Source organism: Nicotiana tomentosiformis, chromosome 10 (assembly GCF_000390325.3).
Source record: "Nicotiana tomentosiformis chromosome 10, ASM39032v3, whole genome shotgun sequence".
Classification (NCBI taxonomy): domain Eukaryota; kingdom Viridiplantae; phylum Streptophyta; class Magnoliopsida; order Solanales; family Solanaceae; genus Nicotiana; species Nicotiana tomentosiformis.
Window position 1 is genome coordinate 45,602,096 of NC_090821.1, and position 13,002 is coordinate 45,615,097.

Genomic DNA, 13,002 nt, shown 5'->3' on the forward strand with positions numbered 1-13,002 from the left:
AACAAATTAAAGTCATATAATAGGTTAAAATATCATACATACAGATAGATACATACATATACATACATATATGAGGGCATGCGCACGTGCCTTCATTAATGTACTTTTGTGGAAAAAATCATATAGTTTGCAACTTCATTAATGTACATTTTTGGGTAAAAGTCTAGGTAGTTCGCAAAGTTCCAAAGATTTGGTTATTAATAATAAATTAAAGAAATTCGATCTGTATTTACAAAGATTAGTCGAGTAGTACTACCTCCACTCATTTTTAGTTATTCATTTTTGACTTTACACTTTTAAAAAAAAAATATAAATAAAATATGTATTTTATAATTTTTTTCATAATAATTATTGTATTCAAAAAGTCTTGGGAATAATTTGAGGAATAAAAATTAATGATAAGGATGAAACAAGAAAAAAAAATTATTTTCTCTTGATATGCTAAAAATGATAAGTAAAAGTGAAAATATATTTTTAGAATAATAGACAAGTAAAAGTGAACGGTGAGAGTACTTACTTGTTCTACTATCGATGAATACAAAAGAATCTTAGATGAAGTAATTATTAGTTACATTAGTTATAACTTGAAGATCTAAGGGCGTGCCCATAAAATATGTATGTGCATTATTGGTGTATCTTTCTGAAAAAACAAGTAGTTTATTGCGTGGACTCACATTACTTATTAGATCAAGGAAATTTGATTTATAATGTAATTTTAAAAGAATGCAGTTAATTGTGAGGGAACCCTATGCATAGATATAGCTTTAGGGAGCAAAACAGAACTGCGGATCAACTAGCGAAGGAAGGAGCTAGCCAAGAGAAAACTTTTTGGTGATGTGGTTGACGTAACAGTTTCTCTTTGTTTGTCACAGATACACTTATGGCAAACAAATTAGGGACTATTTTTACTAAAATATTTAGGCATGTAATTATAATCTATAGTCTGAATCATTCATTCGAACAATTTGTCTTACGGGCCCTGTATTTTATTATGATGCATATTAACTATTAATGAATTTATCATTTCGACCAAAATTTATTCTGTTCAATATAGTCAAATGATAAAAATTATCTTTACAAGTAGTAGTACTTGAATAAATAGATAATTATTTGATTTATTTTTTATGAGAGACTTTAATTATGTTTTCAATTTCATTTAGTTAAAACGTAAAAGTTAAAATCGCTAAATAGAGAGGGGGAACATTTATAAGACTAGTCATAGATGTGTTTTAAATGTCGCATGAGGTTAGATTTTGTACGTAGTGTAAGTTTGATAAATATAAATCTTTGTTAATGACACTTTTGTACTAGCTTCTACTGCTATACACAACGCTTATTTTATCCTTAGAAACTTCACCAATCACCTTTAAGTCTTCAAAATAAAAATACATACTTTTAGTTTACTAGAAGCATGATCAAACGTTACAATAAAATTCTACTTCATACTCATAGAAACTCTTTCCTTTCCCATCAATTCACTTGTCGTAGACTTAAACTTCTTGTCCAATTCAATGGTTGAAGGATACGTCGTTGAAAGTAGGCAAATTCTCCGTACTTGTCGTGGAAGGGCGGCGTCACCGATTCCCACGGATTGCAACCTCTAATTCTGATATGCAAGACGCTCCCACTTCCATCTTCGTCGTCGATAACCTCGCAGCATTGCCGACGCGGTGCCTGTTTTATAGTGAAAATTAAATAATTTGACCCTCATGCTTCGGTTCCCTCACATAATTAAAATGAAAAAAGGGAGTAAGAAAGGTACATAAAAATAATACTAGAAATTTACCTGTCTCCATACTTGGGGAGATAGAATAGGCGCCTTGACATTAACCGTAGGAATTGCTAATGCTGGTCCATAATGTTCATTCTCGCATTGCTTGTTAATATCACCAACTCTATTATAACTAGTCAAGGTTTCACCATTACGGATATCAGTAACTTTATCTAAGTAGTACTCTATAGGCCTCTTACACGGTTCTACATAGTCTGGCCGAGTACTAAATGTGAACGGTCCTTCCATTCGTTTAATTGTTTTGAATGTTCGTACCGGCACCCCCAATTTCCTTGCATTCATCAGTCATGGATATAACTGAACTGAGTACCCCATGATACTGATAATGACCAGTTTCGCTTTAAGTCATAGCACAAACTCTGCTGCATCATCCGACTTGGGTCCTTTTTATAAGCCTCAATCACCTTCTTCGCTAAGTCTATTCGGCTCATTAATGGAATTAGAGGATCTACCAGGCCAAAATGGTGTAGTGATACAAATGGCGCAATAGGATGTGCTGCGAAAAACCTTCGTGGGCTTCCTTCTATATCCATCTTAAACAAATACGTTAAGTAAAATTTTCAGTTTCTGTGTATGTAAAATTTATTTTAAAGGGTTAAAAAAGTCTATCAATATTTCGTGCTTTTATTATAGTAACAGAATAATATAGGTAAATATAAATATATTGGTCATTTAATTTCATTGCGTTCCATGATGAAAAAACAAAAAGAGGAGGGTGCTAATCTATACTGCTTTTCAATTAAAACCAAAATTGATATATTTGACAAGTACTGCATAGAACTACTATTAATTAAATTACTTTAGAATTGAAAATACTTTAAAAAAAGAAAGATAGAATAGTAATCAATAAAACCCTTTTTAACTCTCCAAATACTAGCATAAATATAAGATGTGATATAAATCTATAATAAGATGAGACACATAGATATATAATTTTATTGCCCTAATGGTTACGTAAAGTATAACTTTGGATTTAGAAGAATGTGTGTACCACCGTGCCCTTTGAGTCGGTAAGGTCATGCACGCCAACGTCAGTGAAGAATAGTCGGAAAATACAAGATTGTATGTATACCTGATGGAAACCGAGTTCTTTGGTGAGAGGAACGCCAAGCTCAGAACCGTACAAGTAATGGTAGCGATTAATGCAGTCGTCTAACTAATTGCGAAGCCTTCGCCACCACAAGCAATACCATAGGAAAATAGAACATTTAGATCCACACTGTAGGAACTCCCACCAATGTAATACATTTTGTTGTGATCATATTTAGCCAAAACAGTCAATAGATTTTCAGTAAAAAAAACTGCGTCATCATCTCCCATTACAAACCACCTCACATTCGTGAAGCCCAGTTCAAAACTCTCCTTTACAATCCTCGCAATTCTCATAGGCGGAGTCAAAAATTTCACTAACATGCAGCACAATATAAAGAAGTAAGTAAACGAAGAAATTAGGTGGATTCAACATTTAATATATATATAATTTTTCACGGCTGACCTTTAACCAAACGAGCAGGTAAACTTGAATGCGGAAGTGCCTTGGGAGATCCTATAGGGTGGGAAAGTCTCCGGCCAGGATTCGTTTCCTGGGGGCGTCTTATCGAGCCACACGAATCCTCGCGTTACATTTGGTCTCCACCAGAGACCAGAGTGACCCGAGCGATTGTTCCATGTGTTAGCGGACCCTGCGATGCCAAACAGAATGTGGGCTATGTTAGTTTCTTTTTCTTCTTTGCTAAGATTTTCTCTGTTTGCGACGGCAGCAGAATAAGCATAGTTATGGGAGAAACGAGCAGTGAAGGAGATTAGAGAAATGGATGCGACTATGCCGATAGCAATGAGAAAACCCTTCATGGAAATGGTGAAATGATTTGTATCTAATTAATTTGCGTTTATTAGAGAAAAGAATGCTAATTATGGCTAAACTTTTATCCTCTTGCATTTTTTGCCTGATTGGGGAAACGTAGTTATGAAATTTGGTTTGTTTGTCGTTTTTCAAATTTTATATGTTCTATTTGCACTTGGGTGAGTAAATATTTCTCTTAGGGACAGGCTCCGTCGACAAGTTTCAAATCTCAAGGAAAAACTGTTTGGATGACTTGTGTTCTGCAGCTCGAACGTTCTAAAATCATTATTTTCACTGGGCGATTCATGTATCCCAAATTTATAATAGTATACAATTTGGTAAACCCAATATTGTGTTGGTAGCCGTGCTGTAGTTAATTCGTACAACTTCAAAGTTTTTGGTGAGATTCGAAATTTGACTGAAACTTGAAAAAAAAGTATTTTGAAACCTAATTTTTGAAAATTAAAGTTATATTTAAATATGTATTTTATTTGAAAAAAATTTAAAGTTTTCTGAGCGTAAAAAAACTTTGTTAAATCACTATGATCTGAGACATTAATCACTTCTTAAGTGCTTTTGCATTTTTTTTTTATCCATTTAAGCAGCTGTTAAGTTGGAATTGGAAAGAGTGCACGTCGAAATTGTTAATAGTCAGATACTTGGGCCGCCAAATCAGCAAGATTCAATGTTATTTTAGGACCGAAAAAAATGGCAAAATTTGTGGCTGGGAAAAATGTTTTAAAAAAAAATATATATTTTAAAAAAATAATTAGTTATTTTCTCGTATTTAGTTGCTAGAAATATTTTCTAAAGATACGTAACGGAAAAATCAGAAACTTTGGCTAAGCAATATGAACTTCTGAGTGGAAATGACACCAAGTAGTCACTTTTAAGTATGTTAGTTTATAATATATCCATAGTTTATAATATATTTTAAGATTAACCAATTTCGCTCAAATTTCAGGACGCGACGTCCTAGAGTTTAAACCTCAAAATTCAATCTTCAGGGTATCGTGTCGTAAAGTTCAAAAATTGTGTCATGAAGTTCGAATCTTATGTCCTGAATTTTAAATTAGTAGTTCAGAAATTCAGGACACAAATTTCAAATTAGCAGCTCAAAAATTCAGGACACTAAGTCCTGAATTTCCAAATTCAGATACTTAGTCCTGAAGTTTGGGTGAATGAGCTAATCTTTAAATACATTGTAAATTATGGATATATTTTAACGAAAAATATATTTGGCCACACTAATAATAGCCCAAATGTCTAGAACGGGGGCATTATGGTAACTTCGCAGGCTTTTGAGGGCATAATGGATAATTGTGCATTTTCGTTTTCCATCTGTACCCTTTAGCAAATTTTTATTTTAATTCAATTTTTTCAAACAATTCTCTCTCATTATTTTAATTGTATTACATTCCCAAGACTTCCTTCACATATACACACGCATGGCTACATCATTTTTCAAGCACTCAATGCACATATACACATATTATACCAAACGAAATACATTGAAATATACACATAGTATACTAGTGGAAATAAGTAAATATTTAAACTACTACACTCATCTTGCATTGGTCACTTTCTAACCCTAAACTCTTAAATATATAGTGCTTCACCTAAGAAGCTTTTTCAGCTCCCATTTTCCTATCTTTATTTTCTCCTTCTTCATATTTTATATTTCTTTTAGAGTTAAGGGTTAGATTAAGGAATGGGGGACGAGAAAAGGAATAATGCTTCGAAAGTCTATGTTGTGTTTCGTGGCAAGAGGCCTGAATTATACAACTCTTGGCGTCAGTGTGACCCTATGGTTACTGGTGTCAAGGGTAGCATCTTCAAGACTTTCAAATCGTACAATGAAGCCATAGCAGCGTTCAATGAGTTCAAAAAAAGTTGTCAAGTTGATAATATATCGGCATCGAAGGTGTATGCGATATTTCGTGGTAAAAGGCCCAGATTATACCACTTTTGGTGTGAGTGTGGTCCTATAGTTATAGGTTTCAAAGGAAGCATCTTCTAGTCTTACAAATCTTATGATGATCCATAGCAGCATTCAATGAATTCCAAGAAGAAAATGTTGACAATAAAGAAACATCTTCAAGTTCGTTTGTAGATGAAAGTGGTATAGGGGTTGAAGGTGACAATGGAACAAGTGTTATTTCATCTGTGTTGTTAGCTGGAATGTTTGTAAGGATGAAGATATCAGAAAATTATTCAGTTTGATTATTAATAAAACTATTTTCCCCCTTATGAACTGAATATTTTGTCTATATTGTTGGATCTTAATTAAAAAGTTTGCTTCATAAGTACTTCTTTTATTCTCAACTATCTTCAAGTTTTTTATATATTTCTTGACAATACATTTTTCTACTGTCCAAGGTTGGTGCCATAAGTTCAATGTGCTATCTTAATTTGAAAAATAAATGACCACCTTTAGAGGACTTAATTAATCTTTATAAATGCTACTCTTAGTTCTTTCATTGCATTAGGCATCAAACGAACAGTTGCACTTTTGAAGACAATTGGACTGTTTTGTTAACTGGCATCAAACGATCATTTAAGTAAAAAAATGATTCAAAGACATAATATAATGATTCAAAGACCATATGCAGCCATTACACTTCCCAGTAGCCACCTCCACTCCTCCATGTGGACATTACACTTCCCAGCAACCACTTTCACTCCTCCATGTATCCATTACACTTACGAGTAGCAGCTTTCACTCCTCCATACAACCATTACACTTTCCAATAGTCAATTTCACTCCTTCATGCACCATTACACTCCTCCATGCAACAATTACTCTCCTATATTACTACAATTAATTATCGAAACTTGTCTTTATCCATCCACCTATACAGATTTTGGATAATATTTTTTAACTTTTGTACATAGATTTTATCTCATAGTCTTATCCTTACATTTATCAGACTTGAGTAAACCATGTAAAAAATACTTATTTGACCCTTGTTTAGGTTTAGGTTTTGGTGGTTGAATTCTAATTAATAATGGATCGGTCTCCAAAATTTTGTATTGGTAAATACAACTTTTGATTTTTCATGTTGATTTTTTCACTTCTCTATAAGCAAATTAATGTCAATTTTCAGACTTTTTTTAAAAAGATAAGCTTCCCAGTCTTGTTCTTGGTTGTAAAAGGATAGAAAAGACGAGGAGGACTTAGCCTAAAATTATTAAATGTAGTTCCAGTTTAGTCATTTTTTGTACTAAATATATTAAATGATTTCCAGTTTAAATAGACTTTTTTTTAATCGAGTAGTCTTCTTAAAATAAATCAATATAACAATGATCATTAGAAAAAAACACAGACAATATTATAAGGAACAATCATATTAATCCAGAAACATGTTCTTATAATACTACTTTGATCCATTTGAAGTCACTACATATAACTAAAAGCACATATGACGAGCTAAGCATTAGGTGTTCCTTGCACTTCAACAAAGAAGATCACAGTCCCTGATGTAACCCCAACTAGTTCAAAGAGAAGAACATTCCCTTTCTTCAAGTTATTGTCGACAGCAAATTATTTCCACCCCTTAACGAGTCTTCTCCGAACACCACTTGTGAGAGTCGTAGCCCACTCCTTCCTATTACATAGAAGAATTGTTTTAACCGAGATAGGAGGAAGATAGTCACAGATGCTCTTTGGAAGAAATTGCAAAAACATAATGTAAAGATAGGGTTCATGGTTCATTGCTAGTTACCAGATCATCACGCTTAATGTACGATCTGGGCACGTTCATCCTAAACCATGGATAGAAATTATCTTCAACCCATCTGTTAGCATTCATATTTAGAGTATCTATTTTGTTTGGAGAGTTAGAAATATTGTTTATCACTTTAACTTGTGTTTAAGAGATATATAAAGAGTCAAAAGTTTTAATTTCCCTCCAATCGTATTTTTACTTTTCCCTTTGTTTCCCTCCGAAAATTTTATTTGAAATTTTACTCTAAAAATGTTATCTTGTCTTCCCTCCTAATAAAGAAGCTAGAATACATTTTAGTCCTAAAATTTAATCATGTTTTTCCTTTTATTATAATTAAGATTAACCAATAAAAATATATAGAATTATATATTGACTATTATATAAACGGTCAATATGACCTTAATGAATGAAATTATATATTGGCTATGTATAACATAGGTCATATGACTATAACCTTAGTCAATGGACTTATATGGCTGCTATGAATAACTAGTAGCCGATACGTATGACCTTTATTGTCACGATCCAAAATCCGACTAGTCGTGATGGCACCTATCCCAACCCGCTAAGTAAATCAATTATCAACTATCTAATTCCAATGAATTTAGTAAGGCAATTAATTAAAAGAAAATATATGAAACCAATACATTTTCCCAAGAACTGGTAGTACAAATCATGAGCTTCTAAGAATAGAGTTTACAAAGTTGGTATAAAATAAATACATCATCTGTTTGAAAAGTATATAAACAGAGTTTTATGAATCTAAGGCTACCATGAACAAGAGGCAGCTACAACCGGAATACAGGTACACCTTCAGATCCAGCTCCCGACGAACGCAGCAACATCAGTAGCCAACATCTGCACGCAAGGTGCAAAAGTGTAGTATGAGTACAACCGACCCCATGTAATCAATAAGTAACAAACCTAACTTTAGGTTGAAAATAGTGACGAGCTTGTTCCAAGGTCAGAGTCCAACTCCAATAACCAATAACAGTTCATAACCACATAAAGCAAGTAATGAAAGAAGTAACCTAAGGAATAAATGCTCAGCTAAATCATGATTTATAAAATAGTTCCTCCTTTCAAGTGTATCAGTGAAAGTCCCAAGTCGTTTACCGAAGTTACCAAAAATACGAATAAGTTTGAAAATAGTTATTTTTTCCAAAAATCCTTTCAACAATGATAAGATGTTTTATTTTCTTTCTAGATAGCCAGTGGAGAAATACATCACTATGCCCGTAGGCTAATATGTGTGAAAATCATGAATGACATGATACCGTACAAAGTGAAGAAAATACATCTCTATGTCTGTATGTCATGGGTGCATGTCAATGCAATATATCTCAGTGATAAACCATATGCATACTTCTCAGAGTATCAATTCACTCAGTCCTTCCCATCACTCAGCCCTCACAGTCACTCAGTCCTCACAGTCACTCAGTCCTCACAATCGCTCGGCACTCGGCACTCAGCACTCGTACCCAGTAGGTACCTGCGCTCACTGGGGATGTGTACAGACTCTGGAGGGGCTCCTTCAGCCCAAGCGCTATAATCTGCACGGACAATTCACGTGCTGCACGGACAACTCACGTGCTATAGTATCAATTTCTGTATCTGCACGGATAACTCACGTGCTATAATAAAGCTTATAAGGCTTTCTGCAGGCGGGGAGCCCCGATCCACATAATTATAAAGTATATAAAGCCAATATAGCCTGCTGCGGCGTGCAGCCCGATCCCATAATTATCCTCACAATCAGGCCCTCGACCTCACTCAGTCATCAATCTCTCCAGTCTCTCGGGCTCACAATGTCATGAAACTAGCCCAAAATGATAATATGATGAATTAATAAATAACAACAGAGACTGAGAGACGATATGAAATAAATGAACATGATTGATTATGAAATTTTATTTTAAACAAATAATTCAACAGCAATATGACCTCTGTGGGTCTCAATAATACTGGCACATAGCATCAGCATGATTTTTAATATGATTATCAGCTCAATTTCTTTAACACATAAGACTACAGAGAAAATGCCAAGATTATTTGACTATAAAATTTCATGGAACCAATTATGTCACAATTTCTATAGTGCGTGCCCGCCCACACGCCCGTCACCTAGCATGTACGTCACATCCAAATAATTCACATAATGCGTATATTCAGAATTCATACCCTCAGCTTCAAGATTAGAAGAGTTACTTACCTCGAATAAGACAAATCCAATGTCGAGCAAGCTAAACAACGCTCCAAAAATCCCATTCTGCACGTATCAACTTCTGAACGGCTCGAATCTAGCCACAATTAATTTTATTTAGTCAATACCAATTATTGTAATCAATTCCATAAGGAAATACTAATTTTTCAATAAAAAACTGAAATTAGCTCAAAAATTGTCTGTGGGGCCCACGATTCGGAACCCGATAAAATTTACAAAATATGAACGCCCATTCAACCACGAGTCCAACCATATAAATTTTATCAAATTCTGACATCAACTCGACCCTCAAATCTTCAAATTAAAGTCTATGAAAATTTCTATTATTTTTAACCCAAAACACTAATATGTTGATAAAAACTACAATAGATTCGTATAATTTAACCAAAATTGAGTTAGAATCACTTACCCTAATCCATATGGTGATAATCGCCTCAAAATCGCTTCAATCCTAGCTCCATAGCTCCAAATGTATTAAAATGGCCGAAACCTCAAAATATAGCTTCTATCCAGGCATTTACTCTTTGAGATCGCAGAAAATGCTTCGCGATCACGAAGCACAAAAATTTTCAGCCTAAAATTTGCCCTTCGTGATCGCGGAAAATCACTCGCGATCGCGAAGAACAAACTCTCCAACTCTTCCACACATCCTCTAGTATAATGGTCATAACGTTTTGTACAAAATTCCAAATAATAAATAGTTTTACTTTTAGAAAACTAGACATCAAGGGCTATAACTTTTATTTTTGAATCATCTTCAAATTCCTTATAGATTATGAGATATAAGCTTCCAAAATCGGGTTAGTGCAGTAGAGATTTTGTTCTACGCGATTGCGAAAGAGTTTCCGCGATCGCGATTCACAAGGCCCCAAACTGTTGTTTGCTCTTCGCGAACGCGAACAAATGTTCGCTATCGCGATGCATACCTCTATAGACAAAAACTAGCAATTAAAAATGGCCTAGAAATGGTCCGAAACCACCCCGAAACTTACCCGAGCCCCTCGGGACCTCAACCAAATATACCAACAAGCTCTAAAACATCATACGAACTTAGTCGAAGCCTCAAATCACATCAAACAACTCTAAAACCACGAATCATGCCTCAATTCAAGCTTAATGAAACTAAGAAATTCCAACTTCTACATTCGATGCCGAAACCTATCGAATCAAGTCCGATTGAACTCAAATTTTGCACACAAGTCATAAATGACATAACGGACCTATTCCAATTTTCAGAATCGGATTACTACCCCGATATCAAAAAGTCAACTCCCTGGTCAAACTTCCAAACTTAAATTTTTATTTTAGCCATTTCAAGCCTAATTTAGCTACGAGCTTCCAAATAATTTTTTGGACACGCTCCTACGTCCAAAATCACCATACGGAGCTATTAGAATCATCAAAACTCTATTCCGGGGTCGTTTACACATAAGTCAATATTCGGTCACTATTTTAACCTAAGCTTTAAGGCCTTGGATTTCATTCTTCCAAACTAACTCCGAAATACTTGAAAACCAAAACCGATAATTCACACAAGTCATAATACATCATATGAAGGTATTCAAGACTTTAAATAGTATAAAGGAGCATAAATACCCAAAACGACCGGTTGGGTCGTTACATTTTTCCTCACTTAAACATACGTTCGTCCTTGAACATGCCAAGAGTTGTTTCCAAGCCATCGAATTACTATTCCACCTTACCACGCACATACCCGGGGGGTGATCCCATGCCACCCTATTCCATATAGGCCTGACAACCCAACACAATTAAAGATCATTACTTTAACCTTAGTCCGTAAAACCCTTAGAATTCAATTCCCAACATTATGAATTTCGTACAAGACCCGAATCTCACATTTACACACTGTATAAGTTTGAACAAGCTGCATCGAGCCATAACCATAACCACGGATACAATCACATAACATACTACACCACTTGCATGCTCGTAGCACCATTTCCCGATCACAGTAACTACTCCAAAACCAACTCGGTACTGATATTAAACCCCATATCAAACAAAACCTCATTCCAAAACCTTTGTACACTGCTGATAATGAAAAAACACGCGGAAATCTCATGACCCCTTATTAGATTAACAAGTCATGGAGCTCTCTCGCCCCCAACTATAAACATAATCACTTCCTAAACCGACTTTCAATATTATACTCCCGAATATACCATAATCAAACCTAATAGTACCCATTTTAGATCCAATGACCTTATATTATTAAACACAACTATCCCACAGACATGCCACATCAATGTAACTCCAGCCACCATTGCGCAATCCGTGTACCCATATATGAGAGATGTCTCAAGGAAGAGAACCATATTGCAAGTTCAATAAGCACCACCATGGCCACAATGTTACAGCCAACTCCTCAAATTTCGTGAAGAGGATAACCGTAGGCGCATGTGCATAATTGTAGAGGAAGGAAATTAATGAATTAGATAAATCATCTTAGAAATAAAATTCCCACACACGGCACGGACAACTCAAGTGCCAATAATATGAATCGCCCGGCATGGTCACAGGCCTCCAGTCCCAGCATATCATACATGAGTAATTAAACAAGTACACTTGTATATGATAATGAAATAAGATTCTCATGCTCCTGGACTGGTATAAATAACACGTCATAGTGTAAGCATGTGCAAAGTCTGCTATCACACTTCAAATCAGCAATTTAACGCAAAAATAGTAACTACCCCGTTTATTCAGGGAATTAGCCTCTTTGTAACCTCAAGTGTAGCCCAGATAGTTCTCAACAAAGGTAAGAACACGAGAAACGTTATAACTTTACGCTTAACAGTCAACTCTAGGCATATCATAGCCTAAGCATTCTTTCGAGTATAAATACCTGCCCCAATGCCCGCACATTGGCTCAAACCTCACATATATGCACACTTATAGTGTGTAGCTATCACAAATAATTAACGCAACTAGTGCCTCCATTGAGTTAAAATAAAATACTCACCTCAAATAGGCCGCAACCCGAAACAATATACTTTTGAGAACTCCAGTCTTCAAATTCATCGAACACATGAATTACCGTAACTGATCCCAACTCCAGCACTAGAATGACTAACACATCTTCCATTCACGATAATCTTATGAGGAATACTTTCATAATTCTTCCGTGCCACATAGCAATAATTTGAATATAAACAGTCTATCAACCAGCTGAGTACTGCAATACTGATGAACATCCGTAAGTGAAAATACAACGCGCCTTCTGAAATGAGCACCCTTCTCAGGAATTACCGAGCACTTATAACATTCATCAAAATATCTGAAACTGACCATGATGTCCAACATTCGTTACCTTCTCTTCAAGACTGAACTGTCACCTTGTACATGTAAATTCTAATCCCGCACAACACAACACATCTATTATGCCATCATG

General features: G+C 35.0%; 1 pseudogene; it reads right to left on the reverse strand.

The window, feature by feature from the left end:
* Positions 1-1,316: 1,316 nt before the first annotated feature.
* On the reverse strand, positions 1,317-3,539 carry LOC104118381 (uncharacterized; annotated as a pseudogene).
* Positions 3,540-13,002: the final 9,463 nt, after the last annotated feature.